Source organism: Leptonychotes weddellii, chromosome 2 (genome assembly GCF_054177405.1).
Source record: "Leptonychotes weddellii isolate Sample4059 chromosome 2, ASM5417740v2, whole genome shotgun sequence".
Lineage (NCBI taxonomy): Eukaryota > Metazoa > Chordata > Mammalia > Carnivora > Phocidae > Leptonychotes > Leptonychotes weddellii.
In genome coordinates, this window is record NC_138370.1 from 134,319,217 (window position 1) to 134,344,602 (window position 25,386).

Consider the following 25,386-nt stretch of genomic DNA (forward strand, 5'->3'; position numbering starts at 1 on the left):
ACTTTGGTAACCAACCAGTTGTTTTTCTATCTATGAGTCTGTTTCTGTTTTGTTTTGTTTGTTGTTTGTTTTGTTTTTTAGATTCCACATAATCATGTGGTATCAATATGGTGTTTGTCTTTCTCGGTCTTATTTATTTCACTTAACATATACCCTCTAGGTCCCTCTGTGTTGTCTCAAATGGCAAGATTTCATTGTTTTTTGTGGCTGAGTAATATTTCATTTTATATATACCACATCTTTTTTTTAAGATTTTATTATTTGTCAGAGAGAGAGAGAGAGAGCCTGCACAAGCAGGGGGAGCAGCAGGCTCCGTGCTGATGCAGGACTCAATCCCAGGACCTTGGGATCTTGACCGGAGCTGAAGGCAGACACTTAACTGACTGAACCACCCAGGCATCCCAATATACCACATCTTCTTTATCCATTCATATATCAATAGACACTTGGGTTGCTTCCATATTTTGGCTATTGTAAATAATGCTACAATAAAATAGGGATGTTTATATCTCTTCAAATTGGTGTTTTTATTTTCTTTGGATAAATGCCCAGAAGTGGAATTGTTGGATATATGGTGGTTCTATTTTTATTTATTTATTTTTTTGAGGAAATATCCATACTGTTTTTCATAGTGGCTGCACCATTCTACATTCCCACCAATAATGTATATGAGTTCCTAAAATAGAACAATTTTCAAAAAGGACAAATTTGTCTTATCTTTCTGGTTTCTGTGTTATCTAAAACATATCAAGTAAATAGGAAACTTTCTCTTACTTTATCTCTTTCCTTCTCACTTTTCTTGTTTCCCCTTGTCTTCTCTGAGAATAAGATAGATTTAGGGCAGCTTAGGGAAAATGGGGAATAAAAACTATCTGAAAAAATATTCTCTTTTAAATCCTGAATTGATTCCAATGTGTCGTGCTTATTTCTTTACTCATTATTTCTATTACTAGCTAGATGTCATTAATTCCTTATTAATTTTGAAGGTTGCTTCTATGCAGGAGGTATATATTCTCCTTGTTTTCTTTGGAAGTCTTAGTGCTTAGAGGAAGGAAATTTCATCTGGGACCCTGGAAGTCTATATCAGTGTTTTAATCAGGGAATAGGTAGTGCCAACTTGGACTGAAATAAGACTTATACAAAGTATTTTACCACAAATGGTTTCTGGCTAATGTTGGAAGAGTATGCAAACTTATTTCTACCTCCACAACTACCAACCATAGGAAGGATAAGATTTATATGTGTAATAGCTTTCATTGATGAAGAGCTCTATACTGGAATTTAACAATATTTGTTATTATGTTGTGACACACATATTAAGAATAATTAATAATGATCTCACATGAATGGTTTAATAAAAATAAAAGCAGATAGGAGTATCAAGATGTGAGTAAATGTTACTAACTACTGGCATGTGCTGAAAGAAAATCATTAAAAATGTGTAATTGAGAAGTCACTGAATGTGCTTCAACTAGATTGGTTTCAAATTGGTAAGTAATTTACTTTTGAGGTCAGGTGTGCATTTTAAAATAAAAAAGGTGAATTACAGTACTATTATTAAAAAACAAAATCAACTGACCTTATAATAGGGAGAGTAACCTGAATTATCTGGGTGGGCCCAATGTAATCACATGAATAGTTGAAAGCAGAATGGAAAGGCAAAAAAAAAAAAAAAAAAAAGTAAGAGATGTGTCAGAAAGGGAAATCAGAGAGCTTTGAAGCATGAGAGGAATTCAATCGATTGCTGAAGAGGGACAGCATGGAAAGCATTAGAAGGAATGTAGACAGCCTCTAAGAACAAAGATTGACTTCCAGCTGACAGCCAGTGAAGAAAAAGTCACAAGGAAATGGATCCTACCAACAACCCAAGTAAGCTTGGAAGCAGATTCTTCCCAGAGGCTTCCAAGGAGCCAAGTTGGCCCACACCTTGATTTCAGTCTTATAAACCTGGAACAGAGAAACCAGCCAAGCCAAACCAGACTTCTGACTTAAAAGAAAGGTGAGATAATAAATTTGCATTGTTTTAAGCTGCTAAAACAAAATGAAACAAAACAACTACCCAAAAACCAAAAACATATATGAGAACTCCATTGTCTAATGCTTTGTGTCAGGAAATATACACTGGCACTTACACAGTGAATCCCTTGCATCTAAAATCTTTTGTTTAGCAAAAATTCCAAATAAAGGATCATAGAGGAAGGCAGAATAGAATAATTAGATCTAAATATGAACAAATAGAAGGGCCCATATTTTATGCTTAAAGTCTGAAATAGTCTGACATTAACTGCTAATTAATTAACTGATCATAACTTCAACCAAGATGTGCCAGAAGGAATGAAAATCCTTCTAACTCAGATGCATTAGCACATGGAGTATAGTTGTTGTGTTTACAGAAAACTTTTCCTGTAAATCAAGGATGTCTCTGTTTTTTATTGTTTAAGTAGTCTTTAGATGATCGTGAATGAACCATTAATAAGCCACATAGATTTTTTTTCTTAGTCACACCCATATATGTGGCTTCAGAGCCACGCAAGCTTGTTATTCCACTGTAACTTTACCTAATCAGAGAAAAAGTGATGATAGCTACAGATCAGAAGTCAATCTGATTCTATTTTTACCTATACTATAGTCCGTCACTAATCTTTATCATATTATTTTCAAAGTTTTCCATTACACAAAAATTTTCCAGTGTGATCTTGTGAAGACATTTGTCAGTATCCCTGATCAGCATTATTTGCTAAGGATTCCCAGCTATATGCTTATAATCTGCTCCCTTCATTGACAGATTTTTTTAACCTACCCATCATGTTGGCATATGCTCTAAAACAAAATCTACAATAAGCATTTAAAAATTCTTCATCCAAAGATTTTTTTTTTTTTTTTTGCCTCAGGATCTCATCTTAGTAAAGAAAAAAATAGGTATTTTTCCTTTTTACTTATTCATTATCCAATTCTTTACCTCAAATATATGTTCCATATTTATCCACAACTACTACTTAGATAGAACCAGTCTCATCTCTCACCTGGATAACTTTCTTCTTTTTAAGTTTATTTTTTTAGTAATTTCTGCACCCCATGTGGGGCTCAAACTCACAACCTTGAGAGCAAAAGTTACATGTCTTACCGACTGAGCCAACCAGGCACCCTGTACCTAGATAACTTTAATATTTTTCTTACCAGTTACCCTAATTCTGTATTTACCACCTCCTTCCTCCCTACCATAGCATTGAGAGTGACATTTTAAAATCAAAATTAGATTGTGTCACTTTACCCTTAAAACTCTCTAAATGACTTCTCATTGGACTTAAAGTTTGAATTCCTTATGGTGGTCTTTGAGGCTTTACTTGAACTGGTTCCTGAGTAACTTTAACTTTCTTTCTTACCTTGTTTGCCTTTTGTTGATTTTTGGCTACACTGAATTTCTTCCTGTATTTCAACTATAACAGATTTGTTTAGATTTGACTCTGTAAACACCAGCTCCTCAGAGACCATCCCTGACCATCCTAGCTAAAGTTATTTCATTCTGCACCCATTATTTGAACTGATTTTCATTAAAGTACTATATTATCTGATTTTATATATGATTATGTATTTTTTATGCCTCTGCCTTCTTGAATACAAATTCCATATTATTTAGTGACATCATCTTTTTTGTCTCCTGCCTGTTCCTCTTTCTTCTAATAGTATCAAGCACATAATAGTCTTTCAATAGTATTTTGTAAATAAATGAATGGATATTCTTAGAATGAATTCTTAGGGGCGCCTGGGTGGCTTAGTCGTTAAGCATCTGCATTCGGCTCAGGTCATGATCCCAGGGTCCTGGGATCGAGCCCCACGTCAGTCTCCCTGCTCGGCGGGGAGCCTGCTTCTCCCTCTCCTACTCCCCCTGCTTGTGTTCCCTCTTTCACTGTGTCTCTCTCTGTCAAATAAATAAATGAAATCTTAAAAAAAAATGAATGAATTCTTAGAAGTAGACTCCCTGGACCAGATGGTATAAAAGTTTAAGTTTTCTGAAGCAAACAACTAAATTTCTTTCATAAATATTATTTTAACTTTTAATTTTATGGATGAAGGTATCTATTTTTCAAACACTCATCAAATAAAACAAGATTACATTAAAAAGATGCTGCCAATTTGTTGGATAAAAAAATAATATCTTGTATACTTTGAATTCTTTATTGTAGAGATAGAATTATTTGCTACTTATTTTTAAGGTCTTATTTTTGTTGCTAATTTATATTTATTCTTTTGATCTACTATTACCAATGATTTGTAACTTTAGTTGAACATGAAAATAACCTTGTAAGTTAAAAAACAAAACAAAACAAAATAATATCTAGGTCTCACTGCTAAAAATTCTGATTTAATTTTTCCAGAGTGGGCCCTGGCATTAAAAAAAAAAAAAAAAACCTGCTTCAGGGGTTAATAATGTTTTATCAGGTTTGAGAACTACTTGAAACTCATTAATAAGTATTTTGTGTTCATAAACATACAACTTCAGATTTGAGCCTCCCTCTATGAAATTGGGAGAATAAATACTGGTAAAATAAACTGTCAGAAGATCTTTTTTATTTCTTTATGTTCTCTTTATGTGTGATAATTATCAAACTGGTCTCAGCTTCAAAACCACCCTTTCTTACTCTGCTGTGTGAAGCTGGTACTGAAACCTTGGACGCGATGGTTTCTCCCTTACCTGCTGGTTCCTGTTAGGTTCTGCCAGTAGGGGGTGCCACAGGGAGACTAGAAGGTTGGAAGTGGAGGAAGAAATTTTTTGATACTATGCAACATTTCTTCACCTAAAGGCAGAAGTTTGTCACAATTGAAGCAGCCAATTCCAAGTTACAGTTTTTCCAGCAATAGCAAAACCAGTCTCATTAGAGACATCCTCCTCAGAGCTCTGAATCCCAATTCCTTAGGGTCCTTCCTCTGATACTCCAATAATATCTGAATTTTGTTCCCTTTGCAGAGATTCGAGTCACAGTCCCACTGGACCCCTTCTCCAAGATTCTAAAGGTTAGTAATTTCAACTTTGTCCTTTTGTTCTCCAGGCCCTGGGTTAGCATCTGCTTCCTGCAGTTACTGCTTCCGGATACCTCAGTGTTTCTTTTTAACGTTTCATTTCTCTAATACCTGGTTAGCACTTATTTATATTTAATTCTCTGTTATCATAGCTGTGTGACCTCTACATCCAGACTGGATTGTGACTAACAAGTAGGACTGAATCACTGGCTAATTAAAATGTCTAAGGCATATTTTGGGCTATATTTCAGTTTCTAGAAGAGTCCTTAGAGTTATGGGAAGAAAGGGTTAAGTGGCCTTCTGATGTTGATCCCAAAGGCACAAATTTCAACTCTTTGGTTAAAAAAACGAAACAAAACAAATCCTCACTTTTAATAGTGATCTCATTCTAGCCACACATTCATATATTCTTGAATTGCCTGGTGAGGTTCTTCAGTGAAGACCAGGCAGGGTAATGAGTGACATGTTATAATAAGGACGCAGTGGAAGAAGAAGACATGATGAAGAGATTATAGTATTAGAAAAGGAATAAGTACTGTGGGCTATTTCTAAATGTATTTCTGAACGTGTAATTTCTATTTGATTATTTCTCCTTCTAAAACAGTAAAATAGTTATTCTTGTCCTACTTACATGATGTGTTTTTTGACAGAAATAAGAAATCATCTAACTAAAAATATTTTGAGAGTTAAGAATTGTTACATTAATAAAATATTTAAGTGTATATAATTAAAAAAATTAAATTGTATAAGAAAGGGTCTAGGCACATTATTAAACTTTCATTGACTATGTTCGTTCCCTCTCACCTCAAGTGCAGGGATTACAAATACAGTCTTATTTATCATCTCTCCATACTCAAATGCAGATAGACATACGTATTTTGAACCATTAGTATAGCATAAATTCCCATTCGAAATGCTAGTCTCTGGAAGTTAGGTACTTTGCCTCAACTTCTTACTCTTATCCTTGAATAATACTGATACCCTTGATATCAGGGAAAGAGTCATAATCACTGACACCAAGAACAGAGTAGGGGCTCATGAATTTGTATAGCAGTTTCAAGGAAATGACTAAAAAGATATGCAAATATTTAGATCCAAAATTAAATTCAAAAATAATAAACTTTGAAGTACTTTGTAATGTACTTGGCAGATAGTAAACATTTTAAAAAGATTAAAGATGGTCACTTCTAATATTTGAAGAAATATTCACATGACAGCATGCTAGTTTTAACTCTCTCATCAAGGTTGGAGAGGTGGAACAATATAGAGACATCTAAGGACCTGAACCTAAAGTGCCAATTGTCCAATCAAGACACTATTATCTTGGTTCTCTGATTTTGAGGAAAAAGCCTCTTCTTTTTGTCTTACAAAAATAAATCATGGACTACATACTGTCCAATGATTCTGTGACATCTTTGAGAGTTTGAGACTAAACATTTAGAGACTGCTTCTGGACACACTTTTACCTCCTTTTTGCTTCTGAGAATTGGCTCTTGTTATCTGCAGTGGATATGAGCTGTGGCTGCACCAACTGGCACGAAAGAAGGCTCATGGGGAAATATATAGAAACTTTCCATTTGGGGCACAAATTCTACCTCTTTGCCAGATTTTGTGCCAAGAAAAAAAAAATATGAAAGCACTCTTATCTATAGCACACCAAATATAGGGACGATTCTTCCTAAGCATAGCAGAAAACATTATTTATTGACTCTGTGATAATCCTGGGCTTGCCTGAAAACCGACCTTTATAGCCGGAGGGGCACACTTGAGTGAGAATCAACTCTTTCAAAACAAGAAGCGTTGACAATAGAATACGACACCTGACATTCTTGGTCCTTCCTGCCAGGCAAATCTGAAAACCCTGCTGCTGCCCTCCTCTTGTCCACGTTACCTTCTGTCTCCATTCTGCAGAGGCATTGAGAGCAGCAAGCCTCAGTTACTGCAGTTGTCTTGGCACAAACCCTCAGATATGCTCTTCTCTGGCTGCTCACTCTGACTATTGGCAGACAGGATGAATAGGCTGCAGAATCAACCCCATTAGTGTCAACCTGATCCCCTGTAATGAGATCCACACTGGCCAAGATTAGGCAACATTCCCCATCCCCACCCTCCTGTAGTATGTCAGCCCAGGACAGAGTCGAGCAGTTAATAGAAGGGATGATAGCATTGTGTTTGCCGCCACCTTTTGAGGAAAACCAGAACAATGCCTTTGGGAATTGGGTGTTGTACATGTAAACACTGAGAAAAATCTTAATTTTTTATAGTGAAAGGAGATTATTGAGATATGTTCACATGAATATTTCTAGATGTATCTTTTTTTAGAACAATGCTGTTGGTGCCACTGCTATAGGACCAGTATTCAAGAGAAAATATAAGCTTTTTGAGCAGGATTGCCTATGTGTGTGTGTGTGTGTGTGAGAGAGAGAGAGAGAGAGAGAAAGAAATACAGAGAGAGAGAGAGAAAGAAGGGAAGAAATGGAGAGAAACAGACAGAAAGAATGAGGATGATGATGACTTGTATCACATTTTCATTAGGGGAGGGACAGGTATAAATTTAATTAATGTTTGCTGGGGGTGGAGGCTTTGACACTGACAAGAGACAGCATGAGATTTCTGATTATTAAAAGTCCTTAGAATGTCTTACTAGGTGAGAAATAAAGTTTTTAGATTAAGTTCTCTTTCAAAAAAAGAGGATGGTCTTGATGAACTTTTGCAGCCCCTTACCATAAAGTTAAAATTGCCTTTTATAGCTCAATGGACTTCTTTGCCCACTTTTTCTGCCTTTCCAGTTCAGGTCCTTTTGAACATCAGAATACACCGGGACACACAGAACCTGTGGTTTTGGAAATAACACAGAGCAGCCAAAGTCTAAATATCGGTAGAAAAACAATAAATCACTTTGAATGTTGTTCACCGATGACAATGGCCTTGTACTCCCAAGACGTAATGGACACTGAACAACAGAGAGAAGCATCAGAAGATGAACAGCTTGTCTCTGCAATCTTCAGCAGTGTCAACATGGCTACTGACAGTCATAAGCCCTTGAAATTTCCAAGTTCTGTTGATGGAGCTATGATCCTTACTGATACACTCCAGTAAACCTCGGACCCCTTCTGGTTCAGCTGCTCCTTGACGCAGCACTGTGCACGTACCTGTGGGCCTGAAAATAGCAACAAAACTACATGGAAATCTAAAGGAAACCCTGTTGTTTTCACAGTTCGTGTTTCCATCGAACTCCTTGAAGGACACCCACTTAGCATACTTTCCCTGATTTTATAGGTAGCTGCAGCCCTGGGTTCTTATTTCTTTCCATATGAGGGTTTTTTCCCTACAAGAATTTAAAGCTTTAGAGAGCTGAGTCATATTTGCCTATATTTTCAGGATATGTGGGCCTCTATGAAAGCTTTATATAATAAAGGTTTTCAATGGGGAAATATAGGGAAAAGTGGACAGACTAAAGTTGCTGTAATTAAAAGTAATTAAGATCCTCAGTGGGAGACTTGGGAGCTCAGAAGGAAGAGCCACAGAATATACCTGAAACAGTCTCCATTTATCTTCCAATCCCTATCTATAGTTATTAAAACCAGGCAGAGTAGGAGGAGAATTCTTGATCTTTGTGAAGACTATGCTCAGTTTGAACCCTCAGGGAGGAACCAAAGATCCTGTTTGTTAGCTTTTGTCCCTGGAGTTTAGAATCATCTATTATCAACTATGGCTCCAATCCAATTCAGGTCATATTGGACAAATGGGAAACAACGGATATGAAGGATGTTTTAATTCGTAACAGAACTGCCCCTTTTAAGCATGAATATGAGCACAATAAGTAAGATTTTACTAGAGACTTCTATTTCCAACTTCAGCATCCATTTCTTTTTATAAAAATGTCGCATTGTCCATCTGGATTTTAGGTTTGTGATAAGAACTATGCCAAGGAATCTTGGGCTCATGAGCCAAAGCAGATTATACCTTCCTCTGCCTTCAACAAAACCTCCATCTCAAACATGAATTATGGTGAAATGAGTTAATAATAATATATACTTCAGCAAGAAAGTAAAAAACTTTGAAACTCAACACTTACTCCTGAATCTTTGGGCTCCTCTAGCTTGTCCTTCCCTACCTTTCTCTCTAATACCATTATATTTGCACCCAGAACTTCAGAACAGCGCAGATGTCCCTTGAGTCATCCCCTAAATGACATTCAGGAGGCAGAGTTAGTTTTAGACACTGCAGAAGCCTGGCAAGTATTGTTATGCTGAGAGAAAGCAACAAAAAAATGTATAACTCTACCCTTCTTTCAGACAGTTTTAGTACTTTCTATGACATCATAAATGCAGAGTTGAGAAACAATGTATTTGAATAATCTAATCTGAAAGAACATTATAAAATACTTCATGGCCATCTTTGGCCATATAGATCTGTAATTAAGGAGAATTTAGACCACAGATATTTCTGACTTCTTATTGTATATATTATTTAAGTGCAATGATAATTCATTCCCTTTCTTGTGTTTAGTATGATTATTTTAAAGATTCTTCCATGTTGTTGGCTGAATTAATAGTTAATTTTGTAAATAGCTCAGTAGTATTTGCATTGCATCTCTGATGAAAAATAAGTTTCTGTGAGTTCTATTTCTGAATTCTCTATTTGGGTGTATTGAATTATTTTCTGTCCTTATATCAATACTTCATAATTACAATACCTTTTTAGAAATTCTTGAAATCAGGCAATGAAAATCCTTCAAATATATTATTTCTTAAAAATGTTTTTCCAGTTAGAAGATAAATAAGTTCTGGGATGTAATGCACATCATGTTGATTATAGTTACCACTACTGTATTGTATATTAGAAAGTCACTGAGAGTAGATCTTAAAAGTTTTCAACACACACATACAGATTTTAACTATGTGAGATGATGTATGTGTTAACTAACCTTATTGTGGTGATCATTTTGTATCATATACATATATTAAATCATCATATTGCATGCCTGAAACTTATGCAGTGTTATACATCAATTTTATCTCAATAAAGCTGGGGACTTTTTTTAAAAGTGATTTTGTTTATGTAAGATCTTTGCATTTCTATATAAACTTTGAATTAGTTTCTAAATTGCTACCAAATTTTTATTAGGCTTTTGATTGGGACTATATCAAAACATATGAATCAATTTGGGGAAATTGATATCTCAACAATACTGAGTCTTAAAATCCATGAACATGGTTTATCCATTTATTTGAGCCTCTTTTAATTTCTCTTTACAGAGTTTTGTGGTTTTTAGCGTAGAGGCTGTGCTTGACATTCATTAAATCTATTCTTAAGTGTTTTTATGTTAGCTTGTGAATTTCCTTTTTCTCAGGCATCACAGTCTTGGGCTGTCTGTTCTCCACTATATGTAAAACAGTTCCCTCATCTATTTTGTCTAGTGTCTTATTTGTTTATTCCAGTAGGTTAAGTCTGACACCAGTTACTTCCTCATGAGCAGGAATGAAAATGCTAGAATAACCCTTTTGAAAGAGAAAATACTTTATGTCTTCCTCTTTTCAAAACCTTGCTGCGGACCCCCATTTCAACTACAGTGAAAGGTCTTACAAGTCTCTAGGGTCCTACACAATTCACATACTATCCCTCCAAGCCAATTGATTCCCTCTCTTCCTGTTGTGGCTGTCATTCCAGTTACATTAGCCTCCTTTTTTTTCCTCAAACTTTCCAGGCAAAATCCAATGGGTCCTTTGCTCGGATGTCCTTTCTGCCTCTAACAATCTTGCACAGATATCTGTTTGGTTGATTCTTCCTCCTCCTTCAAATCTGTACATATATCTCATCTTCCCAGTGGGGTCTACCCTGATCACCCTACTTAATACTGGAATCTGGTCTTTCCTCTGCCTGGATATGCCAGTCCCTCTTACCTTATTCCATTTCTTTTGTTTTTGTCAGTAATATTTGTCACCTTCTAATGTACTTGTAACTCACTTTTTTTAAATGTTTGTTCTTTATTGTCTTTCTTAGTTTAGCATAACTTCCAATGCCCTACCTACACTTAGTAGACCTTTTACTGTATTACTGCTCATACACAAGTGCCAGTTTCTGCATCTTTTGGCTTGATAACTTCCCTCTGGATTTGTAGAAGATTGTTCTATGTGTGGCAGACTGAATGTGTGGAGAAATTAACTCACCAAAAGCAGCTCTCAACCAACTCACATGAGTTACTCCACAACTATGACAGCTCTCTCAGGCCTTTTGTGCATAATTCCCAAGGCTGTGCTTAATTTTTATTTCCCAGAGTTTCTGTACAATACTAAGTGGCAATCTCTCACCATGGTAATTGACATAACAATATATCATTGATTGGTTGCCTTTATATCCCTAATTCAGTTGCCTACTATTATACTTTCCAAAACTCCAACTCCTAAATAAATTATTTGAATTCAAATTCAGGATACGCTTTTGAGAAAACCCAAACTAAGATATCAACTAGAGTGCAAGTTTCATGAAGGCAAAGATTTTTTCTTTTATTACTATTATTATTATTATTTCAATTGATGTATCTCAGATCCCTATAATAGCACCAAGTACAGAAAAGGTGGACAAATATTTGTGGAATGAATTAATGAACTTAATAAATACTTTCCAGAAACATTCTTTAGTAATGATACTCATAAAAAGTGTCTGAGTTTTCATTCATTATGTTTAGAATTCTGAGTGTCAGTTTTGGAAATGTAAAATAAACCTCATTGCTATGTGAATTTTAAGATTTTTTTAATAATTAAAAAATATTTCTTTAATAATTAGAAATTTTGTATTTCTGAAGTTTTCTTGTGGTTATCTATATTTTATGAATTGGTTTGTTCTTCGTAGTTGGGCGGAGACAAAATATTTTTAATATATGCTTTTTTTGCAAGTGTTTTTCCTTGCTTTTTTAAATCTTCCAATATATTTTATATCTAGAAATTTTATGTTTATGTCATTGGATCAATTGATCTCTTTTTGAGACTATTCCTCTTATGGACTCAAAATATTAAGTTATGTTTTCTTCCAATATTTTATGTCTTTTTAAATTATGTTCACTCTTTTTTTTTTAAGGTTTTATTTATTTATTTGAGAGAGAGAGCATGAGCCAGGAGTGGGGGGGGTGGAGGGGGATGGGGGGGAGGAGGAGCAGAGGGAGAGGAAGAGGAAGAAGCAGACTCCTCACTGAGCAGGAAGCCCGACGGGCGGCTCCATCCCGGGACCCAAGGCAGACGATCAACTGACTCAGCCACCCAGGTGCCGCAAATTACGTTCACTCTTAATTTTACCCAGAATCTATTTATATTTCAGATGGCTGTTTCCCCTTCAGTATAGATAACTAATTACCACAGCACTGTTTCTTGAATATATTGAATTGTATTTTGAAGAATGAATAGGGTTTAACTATGAGGACAAGGAAGGGAAGGAATTTTCAGCAAATGTAATCACATGGTAGAAGACAAAAGTACAATTAAAAAATAGTGGAATCTAAGACCTATAAATAATTTAGCACATGACTGGAAAAATTAGTTTGGAACTCTATACTTAGTTCTGGATCCCATTTCTATTATACTACTATGTCTTTTAAATGAGCAGATGGTGCCTGTGGCAGAGATAGTAATGCTCACCAAGTAGTCCACGTGTTCCCCTGCATATCCTAGCCTCCCTTGCAATTATGTTTAAGCCATGTGATTGGTTCTGTACAAAGAACTGTGAGTGGAAATTATGTCAGTCCTGTCTGGGCTGATGCAGTAAAATGTATGTGCCTATTCTATTCACATTTTCTCTTTCTGTGAAACTGTCAGAGGAAGTGTGTTGAAAATGCTAGTTGAGATGGCAGAAGCTTCATCAGCCTAGAACTGTATAAGCATAGTCTCTAGACCATCTGTGTGGGACATTTAATGAGTGTGAAAAATAAGCCTTTATTGTATTTGATTTCTAAAATATAGGAGATAACTTTCCACAGCATCGCTTACTTTGTCTTGACTAAAACTGTATCTAAAACCACAAAATTAAATGGAACTCATTATCATTCATTCCAAACCTATTGCTCCATCAAAATTTCTAATTTCTGTTAATGGTGGTCTGGTTCCTTAGCTTCATAGGAATGGTCTGAGGATTAGATGAATGAATACATTTGGGACACTTGAAATTTAGTAACCTCACAGTAAGTTTTTGATATCATCATTTATATTTTTTTAGTTACTTGGGTGCAGAATCTTGGACTTGCTTTGGCTTAAGCCTTGTTTTAATTTCATTAGTTACCAATATATTTATTCTATCTCCTAGAGTTAGCATTAAATCAAGTTGACTTCTATTTCCGCTCCTGCCACCTTAGTTCAAGCTTGACTTACTCTATTGTAATAGTCTTATAGCAGGAGTGCCTTCCATTATAAGATTAGTTTTGCTATTATAGAGGAAATACAGGCAATCAGATTTCTCTCAAACTTAAATTGTTGAGTGCTTTTCTATTGCATACTAGGGCTAAATTTTCATTTCAGTTTCTCTGCAATGGAAGCCCAACTTATACTTAGGCTTGATTGTATATCATACCCTACAGACATTTTTCTCTAGTCCTACTATATTGCTATCCTCAAAACACGTCCTATATTTTTCTGCTTGTATGCTTTATTGGGGTACAAGTGTTAGTTATTATAGCAAATATTATAAGTCTTATTTAAGTTCCAACTCAAATGATACCTCTTCCTAAGTCTTCCATGATTTTCCTAACTAGAAGAAACTTCTGCTGAATTCTTAATGTACATTGCATCTTCCTGAAATTGCTCTATATCTTTTCCACATCTAAAAGATACTACATATTTAATATAGAAACTCATCTTTAATTTTTATCACCACTTAAAATAGCATCCTAAATCTTGTGGGTTAACTCTCTGTGTTTCTTGAATATAGATATGGGTAAAAGCTAACAAATGGTAAGTTACAAACCTTGCATGCTGAGTTCTGGAAAATCTAGGTTTCTTTTGCAGAATTTAATTGTTATTTATGTATTTATTTAGGGTCATTTTTAATTCAAATAATTGAATTGAATCCAGTGCATTTTATTAATTGTTAAGTAAAACATTCAAGTTATCTGCTTTTACTTTTCTACAAGGTAACATTTATGTCATTATTGTCTTAACAGAAAATCAATGACAAGTTCAAATTTCCCTTGTAGAAAAGCCTGGATTAAAATATATTTATGAAGACAACATGAAATAGCAAAATTAGAGAAAAATTATTAGGGATACTAAAGATAAATACTGCTATACTTTGAGAAGGAGAAGGAGATATGAAAGGTCCTCTAAAGCAACTGCAATTATGAATATTAATAAGAAGCCATGAAAGAACAAGAACTATAAATGAGTCTTTTAAAAAGTAGAGAAATATGATAAATTGTGGTACTATGGATAATCACAATTAGCAAAATGGAAAATAATTAAATAAATCAAATGCAAGCACATATAGTGATAAATGAGGTTAGACTTGTTCAAGAACTCTGTCATTAGTAGTTTCTGTTGATGAGGAAAAAACAAGGAGAGAAAGAATTTCTCTATGAAAATAAAAGATAGGCGTCTATGCCCTATTACACTTAGTGAAATGGTGGTCTAACAGTGAGCTATCCATAGAGATGAGAATCTACAAATAAGCAAATGTCCCTGAATCTTCTGGGATGCAACCTCTGTCTGATGACTGCCACTCAAGCAAGTACTTAGAAGATTCAGGTCATAAAGAATAACCTTTTCCTGCCTGTGTTTTCCTTTGCCTAGTGTGGCTATGAATTACACAGCAGGGAAGGGGTTTGTCCGTGCTTATTAAAGACACTCAGGATTGAACACATATGGTTTCCAATACCGAGGGTTAACTGTAGTAACTCTTTAGAATATTCCTAAGGAAATAGTGACCTACAATACCAATAATTCTTAACCAACTGAGCCACCCAGGCGCCCCAATATCAATAATTCTTAAAAATATACCTGCAATGGTATAAATTATTAGATTCAATTCTAGATTAAAAAAAAAAACAATAGAAAAATTGACTATTGGCCTAGGAAATATGGCCTAATCCCAAACTCCAGGATTTGTGTTGTGTCCATATATACCTCTGAAATAATGGAACTGTTAGTCCTGCACCTAGAGCTCTCCAAAGCTGAGCTTATTAGTGTAATCTGTGCAGAAATGAGTGTAGACTTGTCTTATTTAGTTCTTCCTATTCAAATTAAGTTAGAGGCATAGACTTAACTTAAAAGTCACAGTTATGTGCCAATATTAACAGGCCAACAATTATTGGCCTTTGGACACTGTTTGTCTTAATGCCTATTGCTTTAAGTGGCTATCTACATTTTAGAATTGTTTTGGTTTGGGAAAGATACTAGTCAAAAAATATATACAAGTTCTAAAGACACAAAATTCATAACTTCTATGGTGTTCATAGGTACTAGAAATTACTGATTTCTGGTTATTACTAAATTACATAAATCTCCTCTTAGCCTAAGCCAAGCTACCATTTTATGGTCTCCAAGCTCTACTCTAATATTTGATACCATTTTCATGCATATTGTGAATAGCTACAATTACATATATTTACACTTTGTTCCTTCAACATTTATTGAAGAGTCTCCTATCAGGAAACACTGCTTTAAGCATTAGGTATAAAAAATTGAGTAAGATAGAAAAGGTTCTTTCTAAAGACTATATTTAGTGGGGAAAAGAAGACAATAAACAAATAGATAAATACAAAATAATCAGTACAGTGCAGCGTTGGTGGTACAGGGGTGAGCATAGCTGCCTTCCAAAATAATCAGTACAATAGCTTGAATATCAAACAGGATAGTGTGCTAGAGATTAAGTGGGCAGGAAAGGCCTCCCTGAGGAGATAACATTTAAGCTGACTCCTGAATTTTGAGGAGTCAGCCATTTAAATATCCTAGGATAAGGGCCTGAGATTTGAATGAAGTTGATATATATGAAGAACAGAAAGAAGGTCAGTATAGTTAGAGTGTACTGAGTTAAGGGGCAGAGTGGTGGTGGATGTGGTCAGAAGTTGGCAGGGGTAGATCTTGAGGTGTATTGTATATACATATGTTATATTCTAAGTGGAAAGGGAAGCTTTTGTTTGGTTTCAAGCAGAGGTACAATAAAATCTGATTTACGTTTTGAGACAAAATCCTTCTGTTTGCTCTGTTGAAAATGGATTGGAAGGGGGCAAGAGTGGAAGCAGAGAGATCGATTATAAGTTTTTTTTCAAAAATCTAGATGAAAGATGAGTGGCTTGGGTGAGAACAGCAAAGATTATAAAATGTTAAGTTCATCAGAGTCACTGGGGGATGATGAACGCGGTTCTTCTTTAGACATGTTAATTTTGAGATGCCTATTAGAATCCCAAATAGATATATCAAATAGATAGTTCAGCATATGAGTCGCAGTTCAAGTAAGACCTCAAGTCTGAATGCATACATTTAGGGGTCAAAGGTGCATCAGTATACTTAAAGCCATGGGCTAAATGAAATTGTCAAGGAAGACTTGGAGAAACAGGTTCTAGGTCTTATCTGTGAACAGTGAGAAGTCTAGCAGAAGCAGAGAAGTCAGAATAGGAGACTGAGAAATGATAGCCAGTAAAGAAGGAAGAGAACTAGGAAAGGTATCTTGGATATCCGGAGGGAAAAACAAAACAAAACAAACAAAGCTTCAAGAAAGAAAGGATAGCCAGAAGTGTCAAATATTGTTGAGTGGCCAAATAATATAAACACAGAGAAGCAATCCTAGGACAAATGAAGAGGGAAGAGGGGTGGCAATTATAGGAGGACATGGGGTACAGAGAGAGTTGATTTTATTCAAGATTGTTTTCATGCTGTTGACAATTCTGCCATAGAGGTAAATTGCTGCTGCAGAAAAGAGAATCATCACAGAGTTTAAATTTTAGAGAGTGCATCTAATCCCAGGAAATTGGAATTTCTTTTGGCTGAATTGATAATTTTGAGCTTGTGCAATGCAAAATTAAGAACAAAACTCAGAACTGTCCAGCACAGTATTAATCCTGTAACAACTAACCCGAAAAAGCCAGCCAATGTGATTCATTACATTTCTACAATAATAAGCACTATGAATGTGGTTGGCATTGATTAATTTATCATCCCACAGAGTGTTAATTTTGTGAGATGGAATTAATAGACAAAATTGTGCTAATTTAATATTATTTAATTAGAAATAGTAATACAGTCAGGATAGAAGTTTTGGGTTTGAATATAGTTTAAAGAATATCTAGTTCTATTATCTCATATTATATAATAGGTGGAAACTTGGCTATAAATTGCCCAAAGCCACACAAAGTAGCTGTAGGTGGTAGAAAGGTTGTGGAAACATGATTTTCATATATCCTATCTTTTTAACCTTACTTAATAAATATGTAGAGTTAATGGAGTATGGTGATTCACATCTGAGGAGTCTTCTAAATTTCCAAATATTTCTTTGGAAAACATGTTTTTGTTTTACTCTAAGGAATAAAAGTGTGTTTGTTTATGTGTGTGTGTGTATCACACACATAACCATACATACAGCTTAAGTTTTTCATCTTCTTCAATGTTCTTATAATGTATTTTCAGAACGTGTCTTCAGAAATGTAAATGATTGTTAGGTAGTAGTAGCAATATTTAATAACTGCCTTTTGAAGTAGTATCTGTACTCATCAGTCCTATTTTTTAGAGCAGCCATTTATTAACACTGCTTTCATGCTACACTCTGTATACATTACCTGGAAACTTGACAGTAGTCAGCAAGGTAAGTATTATTTTGCAATATTACAGATTCAGGAAATAGAAATCTAGAGATTTGAAATAACTATCTGAAGCTCACTCACATTCATTGGTGGTTGCTGAATCTAGATTAGAATGTGCATATGTCTGATTTGAAAAATCCCAATTTTTTCTTCTGAAACTCACCACCTTTGTCAATGACTGAATTTCCAACTGCAAAAGATCATGTAGTAGTACATAAGTGCCCTTAGATATGGGTCACTTTAAAATAATTTTTGTTCTGAGAGAAAATGATATAAGGGAGGAAATAAATAATAAAATTCTAGCATCTTAGAACTGCCATAACATTAATTTGTTGGAAAGTGGTATAATATGATAAAATGTCATATCTGGGTTTGTGTCCTTGCTTAGCAACTTAACATGTGTGTAATTTTAGGCAAATTGCTTTAACTCTGAATCTGAGTTCTTCATCAGCAAAAGTTTGTTTTAATAACAACTTCAGAGTTTGTGAAGTTTAAATTACACATATTTTGACAGTGCATAAGGGCATAATGTGCTATTCCTCAAAACTTGAGGATGAGGTTACATTTTGAGAATAAAATTATGGACAATCCACATATAAGTAAGATTTATCAGAGGAAATGAAAATGCCTATATAACAATAATTTAATGGTTAAGCATACTGGAAAATTTAAACTCTAATCAAGTTGTAGACTCTCCAGTTTTTAGCCCTTGTTTCACAGAAAAAAAAAATTAGAGAAAGCATCCACAGAATTATTTGAACCATTAAAATAGGAAGAATTTAGTTTTATTTTTTTTCCAGGATAGTCCATAAAAATGGATTTGAATATTCTGGGCATTGAAGATGTGTAGATTGTTGAGAAGTAGGGCTAGATAACAAGGCTTCATTGTAATTGAGTAAAATAACTAAGATTTTCTTTTTTTTGAAGATTTTATTTATTTATTTGACAGAGACACAGCGAGAGAGGGAACACAGCAGGGGGAGTGGGAGAGGGAGAAGCAGGTTTCCCGCCAAGCCGGGAGCCCGATGCGGGGCTCGATCCCAGGATCCTGGGATCATGACCTGAGCTGAAGGCAACCGCTTAACGACTGAGCCACCCAAGCACCCCCATGACTGGCTTTTTTTTTTTAATTTACCATAATTATTTTCAGATTTTCCATGTTGCATATATAAGTACTTCATTTTTTAAATATAATAGAGTAATAGTCCATTGTACAGATTTACTACAATGTTTTTATCCATTTGTCTCTTCGTGGATACTTGTGTTGTTTTCAGTTTTTGACCATTACAAACAGCCATTATGAAAATTTATGCACAAGTTTTTGTATGCTCTTGTACTTTCACTTTCTTGTTAAATGCCTAGCAATGAAAATACTGAGTTTTAGGTAGGTATATATTTAACATTTTAACATACTTCCAAAGTGTTTTCCAAATGGGGTAGGAACATTTTACATTCTAACCAACATAGGGGAATTCCAGTTGTCCACATCCTTACCAACATTTGGTATGATCAATATTTTAAATTTTAACTATTTAAATAGATATATAATGGCATCTTGTGGTTTTAATTTATGTTTCTCTAATGTTTAATGGTGTTCAGCATCTTTTCATAAGCTTATTTGACATCCTTATGTCATCTGTATTGAATTGTCTGTTCAAATATTTTGCCCATTTCTTTTTTTAAAATATTTTATTTATTTATTTATTTGAGAGAGAGAGAAAGAGTGTGCGAGCACTAGTGAGTGGGGAAGGGAAAGAAGGGGGGGAGAGGGAAAGGAAGAGAGTCTGAAGCAGACTCTGTGCTGAGTGCAGAGCCTGTCACAGGGCTTGATCTCATGATCCCGAGATCATGACCTGAGCCAAAATGAAGAGTTGGTTGGCCCTTAACCAAATGAGCCACCCAGGTGCCCCTATATTGCCCATTTCTAAATTGGGTTATCTATAGTCTTATTATTGAATTTTGAGAATTATTTATATATTCTGGATAAAGTCCTTTATCAAATAGGTGGTTAGAAAATATTTTCTCCTGGTGGTGGCTTATCTTTTCATCCTCTTAACAGAATCTTTCAAAGAGAAGAAGTTTCTAAATCTATGATGTCTAATTTATCATTTTTTATAGATGGTCCTTTTGATATTGTACATAAGCTTAGATAAATGCCTAACACAAGTTCAAAAGACTACTATGTTTTTCCCAAATTTTTTTCTAGAAATTTGATTGTATTTTTTTAACTATGAAAATTTTGAACATATGCAATGGGAGAGAACTGCATGTGTTCATCACCCTCCTTCAACAATTATCAACTCATGGCCAATCTTGTTTCATGTGTATTCCTTCCCTCTTCCTCATACTCCCAAGTTATTAACATTTTTAAAGCATATTGTTGATGTATACAGAGAAGTCTACAAATCATAAGTATCTAGCCCAATACATTTTCACAAAATCAAAACATTATACTGTATGTTTCATTGTATATATGTGTATATATTCAGAATCTTAATCAAGAATTTAAATATTACCAGATCCCCAGAAGACCACTCCTGTTCTCAAAGGAATCACTATCCTTTCAAATACCATGCATGAATTTTGTCTATGGCTAAACTTATATGATGGAATCATATAGTATGTCCTCTCTTACGTTTCAATGATTTTGTTCACTATATGTTTATTAATTTATCTGTGGTGTTTCATATGGTAAATTGTTCATCTGATTGCTATTTAATATTTCATTGTATGAATATAACAGTTTATTGATTGATTCTGGTGTTAATGGAAATTTAGACTGTTTTCAGTTTTGGGCTTTTACATGTAGAGTTATTCTGAATATTCTTATACATTTTGTTGTTATTGTTGATTACATACAAACATTTTTATTGGGTACATAGCTAAAGATGGAATTGCTGGCTGATTGAATACATATATGATTAGTTTCAGTAGACACTGACAGTTTTTTTAAGTAGATGCACCAGTAATGTATGAAAGAATATTGCATCCATGCATACCATATAATATTCTGAGTAATAATTTTTAATCATCTAATTGCCTTGTTATAGTAAGTATTCTTGCACCTGTAGCTAATGAAAGCAATATTGTTTAATTCTATTATTTACTTAACTGCCATTTGCACTTGTTTTCCATGAGTAATTTCTGTGAACTTGTTCAATTCTTTGGTTCAACCATTGAATTTCTAGAACGGCCAAGCTGAAGACTGGATCCTTAAATGAGGAAACTGACTAAAGCCCTTCTACTTCCTGATGTTTCAAAAGAGTGTTATTTGGTCTCCCTAGATATTTTTTGGTCTATTTCATTATAACTGCAACAGGTTTAAAACAAAACAAAACAGAACAACAAAACAAAGTAGTATCCTAAAGCCTGGTACATAGATGTACAATAAATGTGATTCTCCTCCCTTCTATTACAGTAATCTTTTTACAATTTCCTTTAGCATTTTCATTATTGTTAACATCTAGCCTTTTATAAAAAGTGCCTCCATGGCCACGGCTTTAGTTCCATCTAGACAAAAAGTAGAAATCCATTGCCATGTAACTCTTCAAGCTTCAAAGACAAATCAATACCACATCTCTATGAAACAAGTATATTTTAACAGTGTTTTCACAAAGGACCTGACCTACCCCATCTTTATGTAAGTTTGGGACCAATCCAGATAGCAGTATAGATTTGAGTAAAATGTTCCCATGTCCAGAAATACTGGTAAAGGCTTTGAAATGATCTCATAATAATAAAAAAATAATAATCATTTTGAAAATTTGAATAACTCAGTTACTATTGCAAATAAGCCAGGTCATGATTCATGGTTTTCAGTATAGTGAACAAAATTATTTGACTTGAACATAGGCTTATCTTATACTTAATTAGCTATTATTTAAAACCATTACATGGGGTGCCTGGGTGGCTCAGTCTGTTAAGTGTCTGCCTTTGTCTCAGCTCATGATCTCAGGGTCCTGGGATCGATCCTTCATTGGGCTCCTCGCTCAGCGGGGAGTCTGCTTCTCCCTCTCCCTCTCCCTGCCGCTTCCCCTGCTTGTGCACGCTCCCCCTGTCTCTCTCTGTCCCCGTCAAGTAAATAAATAAAATCTTGAAAATAATTAAAAAAAAATAAAAACCATTACATTTTTGTGTGTTCATGCCTGTCTAGATTCGATATGTATTCCAGTTAACTGACAGAAGGCCAGAGAACTCAGTGAACACAGTAGCAGTATAGTGTAGTCTAGTGTTCTGTATGACTTATTACCACTTGTGAATTAATGTTTTCACACTGGATAATGAAAGGCTAAATTGATTACAGGTTATAAGCCAATTAGGTGGCCCTGAACTGATTGAGGAATACAAGAGTAGAGCAGAAGCAAACATGAGGCCTGATTTGCACATAAATAATGTAACCAAAGAGATAAAAAAGTAAAGCTACTTATTCTTTTTCTCAAGTCATTCATTAATTTATATTTAGTCCTCTACACAAACCTATTACAAAGCAAAGGGCAAATGATAGAACTTGATCCTTTGATTGATCCCAAGTGAGTATTAATTATTGCTGAGGATACTCTTAGAGGAGAAAAGGAAATTAAAAAACAAGTCCTCGGAGAGTTTATACTTCAGTTGGTCATGTGTAGTATGTGTTTATTACAGATGGAAATTTAAGAAAATGTGCAAAACAATGAAGAGTTTCTGAAGTGTTGAGTCTAACATTCATTTTATTGTGTTTTTAATGAGATAGATCAACTGTTGCATTCAAATTTTTTTAAGTCTTCTAATTAAGTCTGTGCCATAAGATAGCTTGTCATTTCTGTGTAAGGACTGTTCAGTAGTCTAGTTATTACCTGTGGAATCATTCCCCTTCCTGTACAGCAAAATCACCTATGCAACTAAATACAGATTCCTTAACTTTATAGCTGGATATTTAGATTTAAAACGTTTAGGATAGTGGTTCAGGCATTTGTATTTTAAAAAAGCTCCATAGAGAATCCTGATTCCAAGGGCTAGTTTGCCATTCAGTTCACTTTTATTCCTGTGCCTCCCATATGTCTGTGGCAGTAAATTCTAGCAGCTACGCACCAGAGTTATTGTTCTCTTCTTCCTTGGCAGACAGATTGCATTTCTCAGCCTCCCTTACAGTTAGGTATGGCCATGTGGCTGAGTTCTAGCCAATATGGTGTGAGCGGAAGTGATTCGTGATTTCAACAGAAAAGATCTTTCTATTAAGGCTTACATGCTCTTCCTTTTTTGTCAGTTGGATGCTTTTTCCATGACCAGCTTTTGTAGCCATGAGTTGAGGATTCCAGACACACCATCAATCCATGTCCCTAAATCAATGTGTAAAGGAGAACATTTCTGCTGACATAGAAATTCCTTGTGAGCAACAAACAAATTTGTATTGTGTTTGAGACATTATTTAAATGTGGAACTATTTCTTATAATTAGAGCTGGTTAGCTCTAAATAATATAGTACCAAACAATCTGCTAGTTACTAAAATATGTAAGAGAAGGCATCCATATCTTGAAATAATTTCATATTTTTAATGAAATGTTTCATTATATTAAAAAGGTACACATTAAAATAAATCTTATAGAAAATTCCTCATTACTTCACCAATGTAGGCAGCTCAAATATAGAAAAACATTATTTAAAAATAAGTTTATACTTCTATATGACCCTTAGGGAAAACATTATAAGTAGGGATTAGATATAGTTCCAAATAAAGAAAAACATCTTCTAAAATTCAGCCATGTCTAAAGACTAAATGAATGCCCTGGGTGGCAGTGGTGTTGGGGGGGGTCACCTCAAGAGATGTTTAGCCACACAGAGTTTATAATACCACTGAGTGGGCATTTAGCTGTCACATGACTATTAAGAGAATCCTGAAATGATATAGTACAAATGGACCTGCCAGAATATTATTTACGTGTTAAGATTTTCCTGAGTCATTTTAATCTCAATGTCTGCATTTATAAAACTGATATTGAAAAGCATTTACCACATGAATAGGTAATGAGGATTAACTGACAAAGAAAAATATACTGAAGCTTAGAAATGCCACATAATTTCTAAAGAATGATTTAAAATATTTGTAAATATGAGTTTCTTTTTATTCAACATTATATAATTATATGATTTGATATAATACTAAGACAGACTAAGTTTGTTTGCTTTTGTGTTTGTTTTTTGTTGTTGCTATAAGTAACAGTGCCAGATAAAACAAGAAATAGCTCTTATTTCATGGTAGGAACAGTGAATTTATGTTTCTCTTACTGAGTTTACATAGAATCCACTCCTCTAAGACAATGGAAAAATGGGGCTAGAAGGATTCTCTTCCCCTCCCTAATCTCCTTTTTAAAAATTGACCACCTCCATAGAAAGGCTGCTAGACTAAATTAATCATTAATATGATTTGGAATGGCAAATCCTTTCCTTTTATGATCAGAAAAACCGGCATTCTTTGAGATATGACCTTTAGCCTGGTGTTCTTGGGGACATGCAGTAATCTGTAGACAGATCTGGAATAATGACAACTCTTATTCCTGAAGTCATCGTGCCAATTATCTCTTCCTTTGGTGGTTTAGCTAATTATTTACCATGAAACTCTCCCATTTCCAACGACTCAATACTACATGTTAATTTTTGTGACATTAACAGGTGCCACCCACAGGAAAAAAAATAAGAATAATATTTCATAAGAAATCGGTAAATAAAGTAAATAATGTTTTAAAAATTTTTCTTGGTCTAACATGCTTTATGTTCCCCATTTGCTTCTGGCTATTAATATGTTCCACAAAACAGCAGGCTAAATAAGACAGATTTCCAAGGAGCTGAGCTATAAATTTCTTGCCATATTATTTGATGAAGGTAAATAGTATCATTTTCTACTTTATTAACTTCATGTGATATACACTCTGATCTTAAAAAAGTCATTATATTTGGAAGAGAGAAGAGATAGCTTGTTTAGAATCCCCTCTACCCATAATTTATTGGGCCTTCTGTGACTGCTATGTATCTCAAATTCTGATCTGTTAATGTTATCTAGTATTTGGCTAATAGGGTATATTTTGTTTTTTCTTTATCTAAAAATGTGACAAAAGAAGACTAAGAGATGTCTTTCCAAAGGGCAATGGGATTTATGAATCATCAAATAGGAAAATCAGCTTTCTTCCTTCCTTCCTTCCTTCCTTGGCAGCAATCTATTTCTATTTAAAAGATTGTCATTATCCTAGTTCTTTCATAGTTTTTCTTCTTATTGTAACTTCTGTCATTTCCAAGCAATATGTGTGAATTTGACCTTGACATTGTTAATCCTGGCTGTGCTTTGCCACAACTTTATCTTCATTTCCTCCCTCAGAGCCTCAGTAGATTGTGATTAATCAGGCAACAGAATAATTTTCAGGTCATATTTCTTGAGCCTAAGCAATCAGATTACTTCTTGTATCTTTGGGAATTATTAAACAGAATGCCCATTAGTATTAGTGAATATGTGTAGCATTTTTCCTTAACAAGGATACTGAGTGTATATCTTCTATAAGGAAAGATAATTTCTCTAGATCAGTGGTCCTCATCATTTATTATTTTCTGCAGAGATACACTT

The 25,386-nt window shown here is 34.5% G+C and overlaps 1 long non-coding RNA gene across 1 annotated transcript in view; it reads left to right on the forward strand.

The window, feature by feature from the left end:
- The first annotated feature begins 4,994 nt into the window (after positions 1-4,994).
- Positions 4,995-25,386, forward strand: part of LOC145720355 (uncharacterized) — a 128,970-nt gene continuing 108,578 nt past the window's right edge. Inside the window, exon 1 of the long non-coding RNA XR_014143272.1 lies at positions 4,995-5,013. This is a non-coding gene — a long non-coding RNA (uncharacterized LOC145720355). The remainder of the gene's footprint in view (positions 5,014-25,386) is intronic.